The sequence below is a fragment of the Lathyrus oleraceus genome, chromosome 3 (genome assembly GCF_024323335.1).
Source record: "Lathyrus oleraceus cultivar Zhongwan6 chromosome 3, CAAS_Psat_ZW6_1.0, whole genome shotgun sequence".
Classification (NCBI taxonomy): domain Eukaryota; kingdom Viridiplantae; phylum Streptophyta; class Magnoliopsida; order Fabales; family Fabaceae; genus Lathyrus; species Lathyrus oleraceus.
In genome coordinates, this window is record NC_066581.1 from 110,313,181 (window position 1) to 110,335,484 (window position 22,304).

Sequence of the window (22,304 nt, forward strand, 5' to 3'; positions counted from 1 at the left end):
AGGAATTTATGGAAGGAATCATTATGCGGCGCATTAATTTTCAGGGATTCGATAAGTCACCGGTGAATAGTTTAAATGCCAAATATCTCTCAGTAGAAAATGTTTATTTAAAAGACTTTATCTCACACTCTCGTGGTTGTTGAATCTGCCTATAATTTTATGTCAGAATGTACGCTCTCGCTCTCGCTGTTTTTAAACTCAATGCCTAATTTTTACTATCCAGCTCGAGCCTCACGCTCTCGCGATTGTTGGTTCTCACCTTAGTTAATTTCCCACTCTCGTGGCAAAACCGTGTTAAATAGCTTTTCACGCTTTTGTGATAAAGTTAATTAAATTTAGATTAAAAACTTCAGCCTAAAAGATTGTTTTGAGAAAAAGGGTTTTCACCGGTTATTATTAAATCCCATCAAATTAAGTTGCTACATACCGATACCGGTAGTTTAGCCGGACATATTAAATAAAGCAAACGTAAGGCATAAACAGATCAACATTGCGGCAAACATGCTTATAATAATAAATAGGCAATAACAATAATAATTCAATAAAAACCTGGAGATTGAGGCAACAGAGTATAGCGATTCCTGGAGTGCTTGAGCAGTCCTCCACAAGTCGGTAGGCTTTGCTTCTTCAATACAAATTACTACTAAAATTAAATAAAGTGTAGTAGTTCTCCAGTGTAGGAAACTACTACTATGGCTAACTGGAAAACTAACTGGAAAAAGGGAAACTCTAAAAAGAATGGCGAATACAATAAGGCAACGGAAACAAGGTTGCTGGAAGGAAAAAAAATGCTAAAAGCTAGAAAGCTGAAAATTAAATTGCAGAGCGTAAATCTCAAAGTAGGCGTCCTCAATTTTTCCCATTTGGGTCCTTTATATAGTGTCCATTAGGTCTTGGTGGTTGAGAAAATCAAGGGAAACTTGGTCTTGAGTGAGGAATCCGTGGGAATAAGTTTGTTGGAGGAGATTTAGGCACGTTTGGGTGTTGTGGCTGACTGTTCCAAAGCGCACTTTTGTGGCCGCGTGACGCTCGTCATGGGCCTGTGACGATCGTCACAGTCTGGGTCGTGACGAGCGTCGTGAATCTGTGACGGTCGTCACATCAGCAAAATCTGCATAATCTGCTTTTCTGGTTTTTCTGTGCTTTTTCATGTGTTTCTTCTTCTTTTTCTTCCTTTTCTTCATTTTGCTCTTTAGTGCATGGAGATTCAAATACCTGCAAAAACAACACGAATACTTGCGCAATAATCGGGATATTAATCGAAATGGTGTGACCTTTGAGTGTAAATTAAGACAATTATCTGATGTATTTTCGCGTTATCACCTAACCATCTAATCGATTCACTCGAATTAACATGTACTACAACATGGTTTTGTGGGGAAAAGACTCTACATGAAAGCTGAAAGCAGATCAATGAAAAAAATGCAAAAAAATAGCAAAAATGTACTAGACCGGAATATGGAATTTCCTGATTCTAATGAGTTTTCCTGCGGGTGTAACAATTTTCCTATGAGCGTGACAACTTTACGGCGATCAAACCCAATTTTTCGGTAAGCTTCCAAGTGGCTTCTCAAATCAATTCTAAGTCATTTTTTCAGTTCTTTTCCATTCTTTTATCTTATATTCTTCTCAAACTCACTTTAATTTCCTTGGTTATTGATATTTTCCGTTGAAGGTGTTTGGACAAGGTAGTATAATGGTAGTGAGAATAACAAAAAGGCTCAGTTAATGTGAGGAAATGATAATAAAGTCGATGGTTTGGTTGCAGCAATGCTCAGAATTGTTCAAAGCCTTTCGCATCACTAAGATTTGTATGTATGAATGTGGATGTATTATGATGATGATGATGATATGTGAAATTGTAAAGATAGAAAGAGTTGTTGCGTGAGTTTTTTGCCTTTGATGTAGAATATGTGCATGGAATGTAATCACATGATCATGTGATGATATAAACACAATTGAAACTTCTTTTCTTTTAAAATTTTGTCTTTTTGTTCATTTGTTGACTTTTTTATAAAGATAAAGATTGATGAAAATTATCAAAGAAGAAAGAGCTTAAAAAGACATATAATGAATACTTATCAATTATGAAGCTTAATCAAGTGGTGAATCAATATATTTGATCATGATTAATATTTATGAAAACAACGGTGATCAAAGAAGAAAAAGATTAAAATATTGATGGACAAGTGTTGACCTATGATGAAGCTAATCAAGAAAATAATCAAGTTATGGATCAGATTTAAAGATTCATTAAAATTCATGTTGTATAACTTTAGATGTTCATAAAATATTATTCATTTTCATCTATAAACTTATTTTACCATCATGCATTCAAAACAATCAAGCATTGCCATTCAAAAGCTGTTTTTTTTAATGTTCAATTCATTCTGTTTTTTCGTAAATTATGGCATTTGAAACTGTCGTAATAGCACTTTAATAACCGTCTTAGTTTATGATTTTTGGTAATGGATTACAAAAAGACATTGGGGAAGAGGTGGTAATCCTAACTAGAGATAAACCGGTGGAATTCTTTGGAGTCCATGGAATTTAGGAAACCTTTGGAGATATCTAAGGAGATTGGAAAATATTTGTAAATATCTTAGATTTATGTGATTCATATATAAAGAATTAGATATAATAGAAAACACTTTGTTAGAAAATATAGTTTATTATTGTGAATTCAGTTGGTTATATTCTTATATCTTATTTATAATCTTTTGTAACAACTTTTGTAAGTATAATTATTAGAGATGCACTCTCTTCCCAAGCTCCCAATTCCATGAACTCCAAAGAATTTCTATCATTGTCTTTCTAATTAGGATTACCACATATTCCCTTAGTCTTCTTGGTTTTCAAAGAATTTTTTTTTGGTGTGGTTGATGTTAAATATATTATGGATTACTTTAATTAATTATTAAATAAAAAATAATTATTATATCAATCGTTAATTTAATTAATAAAATAAATATTATATTGGACATTGTTGAATGATCCGTGATGGATTGAATCATTTTTTTTATAATCTTCTAAGAGGTCATTCCTCTCATATGTTGGTTATATATACTGACTATCTCATTAGGTCAGATTTTGAGTCTAACCATTCTTTCAGAGAGAGAGAACAGTAACATTCTCAATTTATATTCAAGTAAATGGATTCAACCATCACAAATATATATTAATTGCATTATTCATATTATAATATTCCCTATAATTATCTCTATGATTTTGGTGTCCTTTTTTTTTGGATGAATTATAAGAATTAAATTGTGATATTAAATTTATTGATGAATAAATAATTTTATTGCTATTAATATAGGTTTTAATATAGGTTTATAAAAAAAAGAATATTTGTATTAAAGTACATTTATTATGTGTTGATATATTTAAGTTTATTATAAATGTAAAAGAGTAATATATTAAATTCAGAATAATTTAAATAGTGAGAATAGGTAAATAAGAAAGAAAAAGAATTAAATCAAATTTATCACGTGGGCGTAATTATAACTTGGGCATCACCCACTACTACCACCAGCTTATTAATATTGTATTATTGTTATTAATATTATATTATTGCTATTAAATGGTTTCCCTTATTCCAATTAAAGCGGTTTAGAAAGATACTGATGTTTAAAAGGTACTGGCATTTAAAAGAATATTCGCAGTAATTACTTTTATTCCAAGAATTTATTTCATTAGTTCCGAAATGCCGGTCCCTTTTCTTATTCCAGTAAACACAGTTTATTGCTATCACTAATTTTTATATGCTAGAGATAATTCTGTTACGTGGCAATATACTAGAAAATTATATTGTTTTGTTTTAATTATTATATTGTTTAGTTTTAATACCTATAATATTATCTTATTTACTTAATAATTAGAGAAATATTTGGCTGATATATGTAGAATCATTTTTTTCTATATGACATAATTATTCAATTAATGATTCCTTATTATTTCATAACAATTTTTTTTCTAACTCTGTCAAAATTCTAAATGGAATTAATTATGAGGATTGGAAAGAGTCTCTCAATTTTTATTTGACTATAGTCAACCTTGACTTAGCTCCGAGAATTGAAAAGTTTGGCGTTAGGGCTGACGCGTCTACTGAAGCTCAGAGGACTCTTTATGAAAAACGAGAAACACTCTAATAGGGTGTGCCATAAGGTGATATCTTACACTATAGAAAAATTCATTAGACAACGCGTACCTGAAAGTGAGAGTGCTAAAGATTATCTGAAGTCGGTTGGTGAGAAGTTCACTCATTTTGATAAGGTTAAGAAGTGTGAGTATCTCTCTTTGTTTGACAAAAATAAGTATGATAGTGTTAGTGGTGTGTGTGAGCATTTATGAAATTTATCGACTATTATAATAAGTTGAAATATCTCAAAGTTGATATTGGTGAGAACATTCTAATTTAGAGGGTTCTTAGGTCTTTGCCTCCTCAATTTGATGTTACAAGGACCTCCTATAATACCAAGAAAGTTGAATGGTTTGTGGATGAGATGATAGTCATAGTAACTCAAGAGGAAGATTCTATAAAAAAAAAGACAAAAGCTCAAAGTGTTCAGTTTGTTGCTTCTACTTCAGGAACAAAGAATTTCAAGAAAAACTTCCACAAGGGAAAACGTCATTTTGATGATAAGAAAGGAAAAAGGACAACACGATACCTAGAGCCAAAGGAGAAGTCTTTTAAGAGAAATTCTTTAAAGGGGGGTGAAAGTACTGCAAGAAGTATGGACATAAGAAAGATAATTGTTTTATCTTGAAAAAGAAACTTGAAAAGCAAGGTACACTCCTAGCTCTAGCTTATTTTGAGTCAAATATAGTAGATGTTCCTTCCAATACTTGGTGGTTGGACTCAGATGCCACTATTCATGTCGTGAATTCTTTGCAGCGGTTTACAAGTCTAAGGAAACCAAGTGATGTTGAGGCGAAGGTCATTGTGGGAGACAAAGCTAGAGTACCGGTGATGGAGATAGGAGTTGTTTCCTTGTTTTTACCTTCCGTACACATTTTGATTTTAAAAGATGAAGTTTGTGTACCTTCAATGAGAAGGAATTTGATTTCTATTTCAGGTTTGGATAAATGTGGCTACTCTTTTGTTTTTGGTAATGGGAAACTTGATGTTTGTTTTAATTCAGCTGTTGTTGGTTCTGTAAATTTGCGTGATGTTATGTTGAATGTTAAAGAGATGTCTGTTAATTATGTTATTGGGACTAAGCGCAATAGGAAGGATGAGAGTTCTTCGATGTTATGGCATAAACGTTTATGGCATATTTCTAGGCCTCATATTGAAAGACTAATTAAGGAAGGTATTCTGCCTAATCTTGACTTCTCTGATTTTGAAACTTGCGTTGATTATCTCAAAGGAAAGTTCACTGTCAAAACAAGGAATACAAGAGTGAATAGATGTGAAGATGTGCTGCAATTGATTCACACAAACATGTGTGGACCTATTACACCTAACACTATGGATGGATATAGGTACTTCATCACTTTCATAGATGACTTCTCTAGATTTGGTTGGATGGAAATTCTCCAAGACAAATCTAATTCCTTGGATGCCTTCAAATATTTTAAAGTTGTCATTGAATTGAAAACAAGAAAGAAGGTTAAATGTGTGAGGTCTGATAGAGGAGGAGAATATTATGATAGATATGACAGACTGGAAGAAATCCAGGACCGTTTCCTATATTTCTAGATGAATGTGGTATTGAGGCTCAATACACTATGTCAGTTACTCCTCAGTATAACGGAGTTGCAGAGAGAAGTAATCATACAGTTATGGATATGGTGAGGTACATGATGAGTCATTCTTCACTGCCTAATTTTCTTTGGGGTGATGGTTTGAAGACTGCAGTCAACATTCTTAATCAGGTGCATATTAAATCAGTGTCGAAGACTCCTTATGAACTATTAATAGGTAGGAAACCAAGTTTGAGACATTTTCATGTTTGGGGTTGTAAGGCTGAAGTCAAAAATTACAACCCTCAAAAGAAGAAACTTGATATTAAGACTGTTAGTGGTTTCTTCATCGGATATATCATTGGGTCTAGAGGTTGTAGGTTTTATTTTCCATCTCATTCTACACGAGTCGTTCAATCTGATATAGTGGTTTTCTTTAAGGATGATTTGGATAGTGGAGTCTCTACGCCACGACCAGTTGGTTTTGAAGAAGATCGTACTTTTCTCCCTATACCAATTATTGGGAGTGCAATTTTCTGTTAGGTGTATTATGTATGATGTCAAAACTATGATATTTTAGCGTTTATGTATACTGAACGGTATCCTCTGAGTCTTAATCAGCATCTTAGCATTAGGAAGTATAAAAATATTTTGAAATGAGTTAGAAAAGATTTCATGCATTAAAAACAAGTTTTTTATGGGAAAAAAATACATAGGTCGACACATGCGTACTATAGGTTGACACATAGAAGAAAAAAAATTCTATGTGTCCACACATACGAGTGTCAGAACGGCACATGTACTTCATTTTTAAAGTCTGTAGCTTATGTTTGATGTGCATCCTTCATAGGTCGACACGCGACCTATACAGGTCGGTACATGCATCAAACAGGTCGACACATGACTTACATAGGTCAACACATGTATTAAAAATCTTGAAAATTTGCAATTCTTTTCAAATCTTTTGCATTCTTTTTTTCCTCCAACTTGCATACATATATATACTTCATGCATGCATAATTTCTAGTAAGGTTCTAGAGTAAATCTACATGAAACCGGAATTTCAAAGTATTCACATCATCTTCAACCTTATTCTATGCATACACATAACAAACTATACATAATCATTCTTTGTTCAGGTGTCATATAGAATCGGTTGATAACATCCAATTTAGGTTGATTTAGTTATAAATTGGGTTGAGATCCTTTAGGGTTTCAAATAAGAAAGTCGATTTGGGGTTTTTCTTTAAGATCAATTAGGGATTTGAAGGTTTTAGATAAGATTACACAATTTGGATTCGATCGAATGAAGGCTTTGAAGAACAGAAGGTTCTTGCAAAGGAGTAACGTGGGACAGTGGATCATATTGGTGAGTCTTGGGTTACAACAATTCACAATTTGGATTCGATCGGGTGAAGGCTTTGAAGAACAGAAGGTTCTTGCAAAGGAGTATCATGAGACAGTGAATCAAATTGGCATTGTTGGGTTACTTAATGTGGCTTTGATCAAGGGAAGAAAGAGTGTTAGAATCAACATCAAACTTAGAGTTTGTAGGATTGGATTGCTACATTTATCTTATATACTACTTTTAAAAACTAAGGTTAATTTCATTATATTAATTCGAGTTTGAATTGAGCAAAAACGTACTCATAGCGAGGTCGATTAGGGAACTGCCTAAACAAATCCTTATGTACTCTCTCTCTCTCTCTCTCTCTCTCTATATATATATATATATATATATATATATATATATATATATATATATATATATATATATATATATATATATATATATATGTGTGTGTGTGTGTGTGTGTGTGTGTGTGTGTGTGTGTGTGTGTGTGTGTGTGTGTGTGTGTGTGTGTGTGTATGTCGTACCCCAAAATTTGACCACTATTTCTTTCTTAGAGTGTTGGTCATTGACATGCTCAGGACTCTTTATAAGGCATCTGGTCAACCCCAGTGACCTAAAAAGTCAAAGGGGGGTCATTTTTACTTTTTAATCCCTATTAGGGATTTGTTTTAATTCATGGATGTTGCTTAGAACATAATAATTTGGGGATTTATGCTAGAGAGATATTACCATTGGTAACTGTGATATTTTATCTTACTAAAACACATTAGTAAAAACTAATAATTAGAGCATTATTTATTTTAATAGCAGGGGTATAATAGATTATAATAATGTTATTAGTTAAATGAGAATATGTTAGTATTAGTATTATTTTTATATTAATATTAAGTTATATTATTGTTATTTAGGAAGAGATTAATATTGGGATTAATTAGGGTTAAATTAATTTTTTTTAATCAAATTATTATTTATTAATACATTATTTTATGAGATTAATTGAAATACACTGTCAGGGTAAAAGAGTTTTACACCATCACTTAATTAAAGACGTTGGATATTAAAAGAAGTTTGACTTTTATTTTAAAAATCTATAAAGTAATACAAACGGGTGATGGTGATGAACCGACGGTGTAAAACTTTTTATACTGACAGTGTATAGTAATTAATCTCTTATTTTATTAGGGTTATAAGATTAGTATTAATATTATTACTAATATTAATATTATCATGAAATTATTATTAAGATTATTATTATTTACTCGCTAATGCTATTTTATTTCAAATAAATGAAATTGTATAGTTGGTTTTAAAAATAAGTATTATGACTTACAAATGGAAATGTTATGAGTTCAAATCCCATATTTCTTTCTTTTAGTGTTTTTTTTCCTTTTATTTATTTTTCTTTACTTCTACTTTTCTATTTTATTTTTAAATCACAAAAGTAATATTTTTCATCAGAACCCATTTTTCAGACTTTTCATTCATCCAAAATCTATAAATTATCTATTCTAAAGTTGTTGTTCTTCACACACTGAAGAACAACGACACTCAACCCTAAAACTCCTATCGACATCTATTTTATCAAGGGCAAAAGAAAAAGATCGGATCAAAAGGTAGGGATTGGAATTGGTGGCGTGAAGAAGGCGGAAAACTTAAAATGAATTATTTTGCTCACCAGAGACAATCTCTTCCCCGTAGGTTGATTTTCGTTTTAACCTCTCAATAATAATTTATGCATGCTTATACCGATTTGAGTTTGTTAATCGATGTTTGATAGTGTCTTGAGATTTTTGATTATCGTTTATATTTTATTTTTATACATGTTTTCATTAAATTTTATATAATTTTTTTTTCAAAAAAGAACATAACTATTTTCTATTCAAATTTAAAACCAGTTTAAGTTGGTATTATAAATATAATTCCTTTTTTTTTTAAATCATTTATTTTTAAATCAACTTTTAATTTAACTTTTTTAAAATAATTTTTTAAATCAATTTTTTTTCAAATAAATGTTAGAAAGTCAATTATTTTAAGCAAGTCATTATTTACTAATATCACAAATCTTTTTAACACTAATATCATAAATAACTTTTTTTTACAAACATCATAGATCTTTTTTTAAAAACTAAATATCATAAATCATTTTTTTACTAAGTTAATATTATAAATCTAATTTTTTTTAAATCAAATATTATGAGTAAATATTTTTAGTATCATAATCAAAATTAAAAGTATCATAAAAAAGAATAAAAGATTATTTTTTAAAAAAATTTATAAACTATTTCTAAGCTATTTCAAATTAAAAAGAAATCTGTAACATTTTTTTCTTAAAAAAAAACAACTTGAGTCCAAATCCCAATAATAAAAAAAAATATTTTTGTTAATCAAATATTAAAAATCCAAAGCAAATATAATTAATATTTTATATTTTATAATTGATTAGGGATTAATTAATTTAATTTTATTAGAATAATTAAGGTTAATTAATATTTTTACAATAAATATTAATTAGGGTTATAATATAAAAATTGATTAAAATAATTTAGGGGTTTAATACAATTAAGGATTAAATTAAAAAAATATATAATTAAATAATTACTTAGATAATATAATTAACAAAAATATAATTAATGTTATGGAGTAATTTTAGAACAATTAGGCAGGTTAGAAATATGGATAAATTCTTAAAAATGGGATAATATAAATAAAATAATAGTAATGAGATTAATTATGGGATATTAATCAATTAGCGTGAATAAATGGGATAATTTTAGGGATAATATCAGATAGTTTTATGGGATAAAATCTTAGGGTTTTAAAGGATAAAAATTTAAACTAATAATTATATTTTTATTAATAATTAATTAAGATAATTTTTAGGGATAATATGGGATAAGATTATGAGATAAAATCTTAGGATTTCAAGGGTTGGGTCAATGAATATGGATAAATTTTTAGGGTTTTAAGGATAAAAAATTAGAGATAAGAGATAAAACACTTGAGTTTATATAATTATCCATTTAATTTATTTTTTTAAATAAAATAATAATTATATTTTTGAAAATAATTAATTTGGATAATTTTAGGGATAATATGGGATGAAACTTCAGAGTTTTAAGGGATAAAAATTTATGAGATAACTATAGGGTGATTTAGAGATAACTTTTGGATAATTTTTGGGACAATAAATATGGATAAATTTTTAGGGTTTTAGGGATAAATAATTAGGGATAAGGGATACAACCCTTGAGTTTATATAATTACCCTTTTAATTTATTTTCTTAAATAAATTAATAATTATATTTTTACAAATAATTAAAAGGGATAAAATTCTATAATAATTTTTAGGGATAAAAACAAGGGACAAACATCAGGGATAATGAACATGGTCTTTGAGATTATATAATTAAATTTTTAATATGTTTGTTAAAATAACTATATATATAATATCACCATGGGTTTACTTTCTTAGATCAAAATAGTTAGATTTTTTTAATCAATCTAAAGGGGTATGTCATATAAATATATAATATTTATTTTCATAAATAAATTAAGTATTATATTTTACTTATTTATTTTTTAATCAATAATGAGGATAATCATGGAATAAATCTCTAAGGAAATTTTAGGGTTGAAGGGATAAAAAAAATTAGGGATAATGGATATAATACTTAGGTTTATATAATTAACCTTTTAATATTTCTATTAAGTAAATACATAATATCATTACTAATTTATTTTCTTAAATAAATTAATAATTATATTTTTGCAAATGATTAATTGGGATAAAATCAATCTAAAATCACCTCAAACTATAAGTCATCTGCCCTAGTGCATTAAGACATTTTTCAAAATCAATTATTTCTCCGCCCCCGATGCGTGAGAACTTTCAAGGGATAAAACGCAATCAACCAATCAACATTTTTTAGACGAACTATGGGGCTCTGATCCTTTAATAAATTTGATGGTACATAGGCATAGAGTTGTAAGACTCCAACAAGTATAATAATCAAAAACAATTTTTAGGGTTTCCCTTATTAATAATAAAACATTTTTTATAAATATAAAAAATAATTAAACAATTAATCTATATCAAGCAAGCACCCTAGAAACACACATTAACCCTATAACTGAAGGAGGATCCCATTGAGTACAATGGAGGTAATGAGCGTCTAACACCTTCCCCTTACTCAACCGACTCCCGGACTCAGTATCTCACCCTTAGTGATTAGGTTTTCTCATTATTTCCTTGTTCCTTAGGAACAAATAAATGATGGTGACGACTCTGTCATTTTTTCATCTACGATACTATCTATCTATCTATCTATTTATCTCTTTTATTTTTCACTTGCAAATTGTTGAATTCATCGATTGTACTATCAATATGTTTGGATAATTTTTTTATAAACCTTTTAAAAGAGGTTTTGTTGAGTAGATCATAATCAATTAGATTGTGACTGGATTTGTAAATCAACAAAATCATACATATTCAGAAACGAAATCGATTTTACACAAGGTGTTCGATAATTTGAATCAATAGTATTTTTGTGTGTTTTTATCATTGGAAATAGTGTCTACTTGTAGCATTGCACTTAATTGATTGTGATTAAAAGTGTTGAGATTAATTTGTGCTCATTATCACCACTCTGAGTTAATATACGCATGTCCGAGTTTTTCGATAGTGGGTTAGACGATTCGATCCAAGTTACTTCTACTCGCCATAAAATTTTCAAAACAGTTTTTTGTTAAAGTTTTTAACTAGTGGTCTATTCACCACCCCTCTAGATTGAATCTTATCATCTAACAAGTGGTATCATGAGCTCCAATTAATTTCGTGCTTCAATATTCGCTTATTAGAAAACAACTATCGAACCTAAAAAGGTGTACAATACATCGCCCATTTTTACCGGTGAAAATTATGGCTATTGGAAAGTTTGTATACATATACATATCAAGTCGGTTGATAAAGGTTTTTGGCACGTCATCAACAAAGGTGCTAATCAAATCATAATGACCAACGGTGAAGGTGTTTTCGTACCAAAACCAGAAACAAAATGGAATGATAATGATAAGAATTATGATCACATGATTGGAAGGCACACAATATTCTGATATCTGCACTTGGTGTTGATGAATATTATCGTGTTTCACATTGTGAAACCGCCAAAGCTATGTGGAACGCATTAGAAGTTTCCTATGAGGGAACTAATGAAGTCAAACAAGCTAGGATCAATACCTTGAATCAATAGTTTGAAGTATTTCGCGTGAAGCATGGTGAAACCATTGCCGACATGCAAAAGAGGTTCACACAAATTATAAATCGATTGAATGCTCTAGGTAAGTCTATTTCCAATGATATTGCTACTAATAAAGTTTTGAGGTTGCTTAATAGGGAATGGAAACCCAATATCACCTCAATCAAAAAAGCAAATGATCTTAAAACACTTGATCTCACAACTTTATTTGGAAAATTCAAATAACATGAGCAAGAACTCACTTGCTTGGAAAAACATGAAGAAAAAAAAAGCATTAGAAGAAGATGAAGAAGGAGAAAGGTAAAGACAATGAGGTAGAGAAGAAGTCTATTTCTCTAAAGAATTCAAGCTCAAAGTCCTCAAACAATGAGCAAAGTGATGGTGAAACAAGAGATGACAAGAATCCCGATGATGAAGATATGAGGTTGTTTGTCAAAAGGTACCAAAGGTATATAAGGAAATTGAAGTCAAGTACTCCTAAAAGAACCTAACCAAATTTAGAAGGTTATCTAACTCCTCAAATGAAGATGAGAATAAGAAAGGTAAAATTAGAAGTTCATGCTACAATTGTGGAGAAGTCGGTCATTATAGACCGGATTGTCCTATGATAAAGAAAGACAAAGAGAAATGCCATCACAAGAAATCTAGAAAGTCTAGAAGAGTCTATGTTGCTTGGGAAAGTGAAAGTGATTCTTCAAGTAATGAAAGCTCAAGTTCAATGTCGAATCGACTCATATTTGCCTCATGGAAAACAAAAAGAAGAAGAAAAATGTGAGTCTTTCTAAGCTTGAATTTATTAATGAATTATCTTATTCTCCATTACAAAATCTTTTGAAAATCTAGATAGAGAAGTCTTAGACGCTTTTAAAAAGTTAGTTTCACACGAAAGAATCGTTTCACGCTTAGAAGCTAAAGTTTTAGAATACAAAAATAATATGGAAGCTCTTAATCAATATATGATAGATATTCAAAAGGACAAGAATTAGGATGAAAACCCTTAATGGTTTGGTTGTGAATCTTGTCACATTTGGCAAAAAGAGGTAAATACTCTTCAAGCTAAATTGGACAAAGCATTACAACGAAAGATTGAATTTTCTATTGATCCATCAAAGTATGAACGGTCCTTGAACCCTTCATATAAAAAGCATAAATATGGTCAAAAGGACTCAAATAGAAAAAGTATATCTCGTAACAACTTATCTTGTCACTATTGTTGTAAGAAAGGCCATACTATTAAAAATGCAAGTTCAGGAGACTTTTTGTTCCTAAAGGAGATTTTCAATGGTTTCCCAAATGCAACCTTGATTTCACCCAGTCTCAAGGATCCAATGAAAATTTGGTACCTATATCTCTTGTTTTATTCTATAGGTTGAATGTCTTGACTCTACGGAGAAAATATGGTTTCTTGACAGTGGATGCTCAAGGCATATGACGGGTGACATATCTCTATTCATTGACTTTGTGCCAAAGAAGAAGGGGTTTGTTACCTATGGTGACAAAACCAAGGAAGGAATACTTGGAAAAGGTAGTGTAGGTAATCCCTCATCTACTACTATCTCCGATGTTATATTAGTTGGTGGTCTTAAACATAACCTCCTTAGCATTAGTCAATTATGCGACAAGGGCTTTAAAGTTAATTTTATAAATACTTGTTGCTTGTTTGAACATAATGAAAAGAAAGATTGTATGTTTAAAGGCTTGAGGGTTAATAACACTTATATGCTTAACTTAGATGATATGTCCTTTGTAGGAATTAAGTGTCTAATGACCATGAGTGAAGACTATTGGTTATGGCATAGACGCCTAGCTCATGTCAACTTTGATTTACTAAACAAAGTGACTTCAAAATATTTAGTAATTGGTCTACCTAAAATAAAGTTTTCAAAAGACCATATATGTGATGCATGCCAAATGGGAAAGTAAACAAGAATCTCATTTAAATAAAAAACATTGTTTCAACTTCGAGATCTCTTGAGCTTCTTCATATGGATCGTTTTGGTCCCTCAAGGACCAAAAGCATATGTGGTAACTATTATGGTTTTGTGATAGTAGAATATTACTCAAGATTTTGTTGGGTCATGTTTTTGTATAGTAAAAATACGACTTATTCATCTTTCAAACAATTTCCAAGATTATCCCAAAATAAGATGAACTTGAAAATTATTGCTATCTGAAGTGATGATGGAGGAGAATTTGAAAACCTAATCTTTAAGAAGTATTGTGATAAGCATAAGTTCTCTACTCCAATAACTCCACAACAAAACGGTGTCGTGGAGCGCAAAAACCGTGTTTTAAAGGAGTTGGCTAGAACTATGCTCAATGAAGGTAATCTACCTAAATATTTTTGGGTCGATGCCATTATCATGGAATGTTCTGTCTTGAGTATGATACTAATATGTCTTGAGTATGATACAAAAATCCACATGAACTACTTAAGTGTAGAAAACCTAATTTATCACATCTTCACGTTTTCGGATGCAAATTTTTTGTTTTGAATAATGGAAAGGATAACCTTGATAAGTTTGATGTGAAATCCGATGAAGGTATCTTCCTTGGATACTATCAATCTACCAAAGCTTATAAGGTTTATCACAAAACATTACTTATTGCTGAAAAGTCGGTACACGCCACTTTTGATGAATCTTATCCGAAAAATGTCGGGAAAGGTGGTTCTTTCCATGATGCATGTGTATCTTCACTAGATATTCTCAAGGAACCTGAAAAAGGAAAAAATCAACATAAAGCGGTGGAACATGAGAAAGAAGAAGTTAATGGTTGTGAAGAGAAGTAAGTTGAAAGTTCAACTGAAGTGGACGGTCTACCTTTTCCTTGGAAAACCTCCAAAGATCATCCTATTGATAACATACTTAGAGACATCACTAAATGCAAGACAACACGCTCTAAGATAAGTAATTTCTGTAATCACTTTGCATTCGTTTAATAAGTTGAACCTAAAAACACCAAAGATGCATTACTTGATGAGCATTGCCTTATGGCCATGCAAGATGAATTAGACCAATTTAAAAGAAATGATGTTTGGGACCTTGTCCCTCATCGAAGAAATCATCAATTTATTAGCAACAAATGGGTTTTTAGGAATAAACTCGACAAAAACAAAGTGATAACTAGGAACAAATCCCGACTAGTGGCTTAAGGTTATAACCAAGAAAATGACATTGATTATGAGGAAACTTATGCTCTGATTGCTCGCCTCGAGGTTATACGCCTTCTACTAGCTTATGCTTGCTCCAAAGATTTCAAGTTATTTCAAATGGACATGAAAAGTGTGTTCCTTAATGGGTATATTAATGAGGAAGTCTATGAGTATCAACCTCCCAGTTTTGAAAATCATGAGTATCCTAATCCTGTTTACAAACTAAAACGAGCTTTGTATGGTCTCAATGATACTCTAGGGGGAAGGTAGATACTACACTTTTTATTAAGCGTCAGGGAAAACATACTCTTCTAGTTCAAGTTTATATCGATGATATCATCATAGGTTCCACTAACATGTAACTCGTCAAGGAGTTTTCTAACCTTATGCAGGGTGAGTTTGAGATGTGTCTCATGGGGGAGTTGAATTACTTCCTTGGTATTCAAATCAAGCAACTCAACAAAGGTACATTCGTGTGTCAAATAAAATATTTCAACGAATTGCTAAAGAGATTTGATATGGAAGATGCAAAATCAATTGAAACTCCAATGCTCACAAATGGAAACTTGGAAATAAATGAAAATGGTAAGAATGTTGATGTCAAGAAGTATAGAGGTATAATTGATTCTCTTATATATATTATTACATCTAGTCCAAACATTATGTTTAACATGTGCATGTATGCTCGTTATCAATCGGCTCCTAAGGAATCACATTTAAAAGCCATAAAACGCATTCTTAGATATCTTTCTCGTACATCTAAGTATGGGTTATGGTATTCCAAGGGAAGTAATTGTAATTTGGTTGGTTATATCGATTCCAATTTTTCCGGTTGCAAATCGGATAGGAAAAGTACTAGTGGAACTTGTCACATGTTTTCAAACTCCTTAGTAAGTTGGCATAACAAGAAATAAGTTTTCACTGCTTTGTCAACTATCAAGGAGGAATATGTAGTATTCAGTAGTTGTTATGTTCAAATTTGTGGCTCATACAACAACTACTCGATTTTGATATTAAACTACAACATATTCCTATTATGTGTGACAACACTAATGTTATTAATCTTACCAAAAATACGGTGTTACACTCCCATACTAAACATATCGAGATACATCACCACTTCCTATGTGACCATGTTGAAAAAGGAGACGTCATATTTGAGCATGTTGATAGCACAAATTAACTTGCGAATATATTTATAAAACCTCTTGCGACTCAACCGTTTTTCAACATTCGAAGGGAATTGGGCATACTTGATGCGAAACACATCGTCTAAAGTTTTTACATCATCAAAAAGGGGGAATATGTGAGTGAAACTTTCTGTTAGATGTATTTCGTACGATGTCAAAACTAGGATACTTTAATGTTTATGTATATTGGACGATATCCTCTGAGTCTAAATGTGCATCTCAGCATTACGAATCATAAAAACATTTTGAAATGAGTTAGCAAAGGTTTCATGCATTAAAAACAAGTTTTTATGGGAAAAACAATACATAGGTCGACACATACGTGCTATAGGTTGACACATAAAAAAATATTTTCCTATGTGTCGACACATACGAGTTTCAAGTCAACACATGTACCTCATTTTTAAATCATGTAGCTATTGTTTGATGTATCGCCTTCATATGTCAACACATGACCTATATAGATCGACACATGACTTACATAGGTCGACACATGCATTAAAAATCTTGAAAATCTACAGATCAACACATCCGATTATCAAGTCGACTCATGTACTCCATTTTTAAAGCCTGTAGCCTCTGATTGATGTGCCTCCTCTATAGGTCGACACATGACCTTTACAGGTCGATGTATGACCTATACAGGTTGACACATACATCGAACAAGTTGGCACATGGCTTACATAGGTCGACACATGCAACGTATTTTTCCAAAAAATCATTTGCAAATCTTTTGCATTCCTTTTGCCTCCAAACATGCGTGCATATAAATACTTCATACATGCATAATTTATAGTAAGGTTCTAGAGTAAAACTACATGAAACCGGGATTTCAAAGTATTCTCATCATCTTCAACTTTATTCTATGAAAAATTTGCAATTTGGATTCGAATGAGTGAAGGTTTGAAGAACATAAGTTGCACAATAGTAGCGTGATGCAGTGAATCAAATTGTCATCTTTGGTTTACTTGATCAAGCTTTTATCAAGGAAAGAGAAAGTGTTAGAATCAACATCAAACTTAGGGTTTTTAGGTTTGGATTGCTATAATTCGCATGTATACTACTTTTGCAAAGTAAGGTTAATTTCATTATCTCAATTCGAGTTCGAACCGAGGGCAGACGTACTCATAGCGAGGTCGATTAGGGAACTTACTAAACAAATCCTTGTGTACTCTCTCTCTCTCTCTTTATTTATTTTTCACTTGTAAATGATTGAATTCAACGATTGTGTGATCAATATGTTTGGATAAATTTTTGATAAACTTTTTGAAATAGGTTTTAGTGAGTAGATCACAATCAATTAGATTATGATTGGATTTGCATATCAACAAAATATTACATAATCAAAAACGAAATCGATTTAACACAAAGTGTTCGATAATTTGAATCAATAGTATTTTTATGTGTTTTCAAAACTAAACATAATTCTGATGGTGAAATTGATAGATACAAAGGCAGACTAATGGCAAAAGGCTATAGTCAAAGAGAAGAGATTGATTATAAAGAGACTTTCTCACCCGTCTCTATCAAAGATTCCTTTCGAGTCATTATGGCTTTGGTAGCACACTTTAATTTAGAACTTCACCAGATGGATGTGAAGACATCTTTTCTGAATGAAGAACTTGTTGAAGATGTTTACATGATTCAGCCTAAATGTTTAATGGATGTGAAGACATCTTTTATGAATGGATAACTTGTTGAAGATGTTTACATGATTTAGCCTGAAGGTTTTATTGAAGCAGGAAAAGAGAAGTTAGTATGCAAACTGAAGAAATCCATATATGGATTAAAACAAGCATCTAGACAATGGTATTTAAAGTTTGATCAAGTTGTCACTTATTTTGGTTTCATTGAAAATACTTCATATCAGTGCATTTATTTAAAGATCACTGATAGAGATTTTATAATTTTGGTGTTGTATGTCGATGATATCCTTCTTGCTAGCAGTAGTGTTAGTCTTTTGAATTAGAAAAGATCGATGTTAATTAAGCATTTTGATATGAAGGACCTATGTGTTGCTTATGTTGTTTTAGGCATCCAAATTTTTCGTGATAGGTCACGTTGTGTTCTTGGTTTGTCTCAAAAAGGATATATTGAAAGAATCCTTAAGCGCTTTAATATGAAGTCTTACTCCCCATGCATTGTTCCTGTCCAAAAGGGTGATAAGCTCTCTAAATTTGAATGTCCTCAAAATGATAAAGAAACAACTGAAATGGAAAGAGTCACATATGCTTCCGTTGTTGGCAGTTTGATGTATACTTAAGTTTGTACTCGTCCCGATATTGCTTATGCAGTTAATGTTTTAGGGAAAGACTTGAGTAACCCAGGTTTGGGTCATAGGAAAACCGTTAAAAAGATCATGCGATATTTGCAGGGAACCAAGGATTACATGTTGAACTATAAGAAGTCTGATCAACTTGAGGTAATTGGTTATTCTGATTTTGATTTTGCAGGTAGCCCTAACGACCCAATGTCTACTTCTGGCTTAATTTTTATGATGTTAGGAGGAGCTATTTCGTGGAAGAGTGTTAAATAAACTCTTACGACTACCTCAACCATGGAGGTAAAATATGTAGCTTGCTATGAAGCTACGTGACTGAAGAATTTAATCTCTCACTTCAAAGTTGTTGAAAGCATATTTAGGCCACATGTGATATATTGCCATAATTATGCTAATATACATTTCTCTCAGAACACTAAGAGCTCTTCTCTCTCAAAGCATTTTGATATTAAGTATCTATTTGTCAGAGAGAAAATTGTTGAATTTCAGACTCGAATTGAACATTTGGCCACCGAGAACATATTGGCAGATCCACTAAACAAAGACTTAATTGTTAGTGTTTTTCAAAGGCATGCAACCAACATGGGTGTAGTTAAGTCATTTGATATTCTGGATTAGTGGGATTCTGATTGTTGTATTTAATTATTGTAATGAGATATGCATAAGATGACGTCAATTTAATAATCATATCTCTTATAGCATTTTATATACTTGGATCATTATTGGATTACATATTTCCTCATTATATTATGTTAATTCATATCCATTATTGATATGTGAAATGAGAGTATTTGACATGTGTGATTTGTGTCTCAACCGGATACAATTTATGCATTGTTAAATTTTGTATTTTCTCACATTATTTTGATGATAAATGATTGACATATTTGTTTATTATAATTTTTATATTTTAATAATTAATTAAAGTCATCCAAGTGGGAGAATGTTAAATATATTATGGATTTACATTAATTAATTATTAAATATAATATAATTATTATATCAATCATTAATTTAATTAATAAAATGAATATCGTATTGAGCTTAATTGTTGAATGATCCATGATGAGTTGAATCATTATTTTGGATAGCCTGTTGAGAGGTCCCTTCCCTCATCTGGTGGTTATATATTCTGACTATCCCATTAGATCAGATTTTAAGCGTAATCGTTCCATCAGAAAGAGGACAATAGCATTCTCAGTTTACACTCAAGCAAATGGATTCAACCATGACAAGTACATGCTAATTGCATTATTCATATTATAATATGCTCTATAATGATATATATGATTTTGATTATATTGTAGAATTCCTATCCGTGTCTTTCTAATTAGAATTATCACATATTCCTTTAGTCATCTTGTCTTTCAACGAAATCTTTTGGTGGGATTGAACCTTTTAACTTTACAATGGTAATAATAAAAAATTTACTTTTGATCTTTCAAAAATAAAAATCAAACATACACATAAAGTTTGGGACAGGGTGGGTGATTGGATCGGTTTTTCAAAGGGGTTCATTGACCCTTCCTGGAAATGATATCTAGGTTGATGTAGTCTATCAAAATTATTCAAAAAGTGAAAAAGTCAGAAGCATTTGATGGACAGTTGTTTGGAGCATTTGAAAAGGGAGGAATGATTTTGTTTTTACCGGACCGACTTACAACCTTAATGACTTGATTTGATCAATAATTTTTTTTAGCTTTTTAGATTTAAACATAAACTCTCTTGAATGTTTAATTTAGGCTTTATTGATTTGAAATCTCCTTCCTCTTTGTTTTTTAGTTGGATTTAAATATCCCTTATATTCTATCTAATGATATGTATAAATATAAAAGATAGACATAAAGTTGTCTCTTGAATACAGTTCAAAAGAGACAGGACATTTAATATATTAGAGCATCATTATCCATAGTTTTTATTTGGTTTTTCACCGTTCCCAAACCAAGGCGTTTTACCAATATTTCAAAAGTAAAACACTTAATTTAAGAAGCTTTATGCTAAAAATGTAATGGTTATTTTATTAATATAAAATATGGATGTGAGGTATTAATGTGAGATCCGGTGAGATCCAATGTAAAGTTTCATAGGAATGCTTTCCTACACCACACCAATGTATATATCAAAACTATTTATAAAATGAACAATATTTTTTAATAAAATAATATTAAAATTTTATTTTAAATAAAAAAGTATTTATAAAAATATTTATTTTAAAATTAATTTCGTAATAAAAATATCACATTTGTCATTAATCAATTTTATTATTGCATTAATCATAAAAATATATGTTATTACCACATATTTTTCTGATAACTTATTAATCAACTTCACTACTTCATTAACCAATAAAACACATAATATTAACCAAATTCTTACATTAATTTATAATTTGATTAATAAATTTTAAAATTTTAAAAACAATAAATACTAAATAAAATTATAATAATATGTAAATATTTGTTTATAAAATTATTTAATATATTAACCATTTTTTTTAATTTTTAAAATTTATTCATCAAATTATAAATTAATGTCAGTACTTGATTAATATTATATATTCTATTGATTAACGAAGAAACGAAATTGGTTAATAAGATATTAGAAAAATATATGATTAATAACATATAATTTTGTGGTTAATACAATAATTAAATTGATTAATGATAAATATTATATGTTTGTTACAAAATTAAATTTTTTTAAAAATTTGTAAATAAATATTTAATATTATTTTATTTAAAAAAGATTATTCACGATATAAATACGGTAAATAATATTTGGTATAAACATAACATCTCTAGAAATAACATTACTCAAAGTTTTAATAAGTTGAAAAAATATTTAAAAAATATAGTTGAATTATTTATATAATTGAAACTGTAAAGTAATATAAAAATTAAATTAGATCTATTTAAAGAACCCTTATGAATTTGATGGAAAATGATGCTCTTATCCATCAGAACTCTATAATACTAAATGCCCTACGCATCCAATTTTAGACATTATGTATTTAACAGTACTGTATATTAATATCTCTATTTTATGGATATATTCTATACTTTCTCAAATTTCAAAAACACAAAAACAAACCAATACAAGTCAAAATATCATATAGCAACATCTTTATGAAAATACTTTTAAATGTTCAAAAATATATTTAAATTCCCTGTATTTAATACGCATGAGCGTTTTGCTTTTAAGAGACTAAAAAGATAAGACATAGAGTCATAGAGTCATAAGTTCCTATAGTACATAAATCAATATACTATATATAGAGATAAGAAGACGATAATAAAAGGGTTTGAGAAAAGTGCATGCACTATTCTCATGTCACATATAGACTCTCTTAATTCCACCTTTTGTTTCCCTCCATACATTTGAT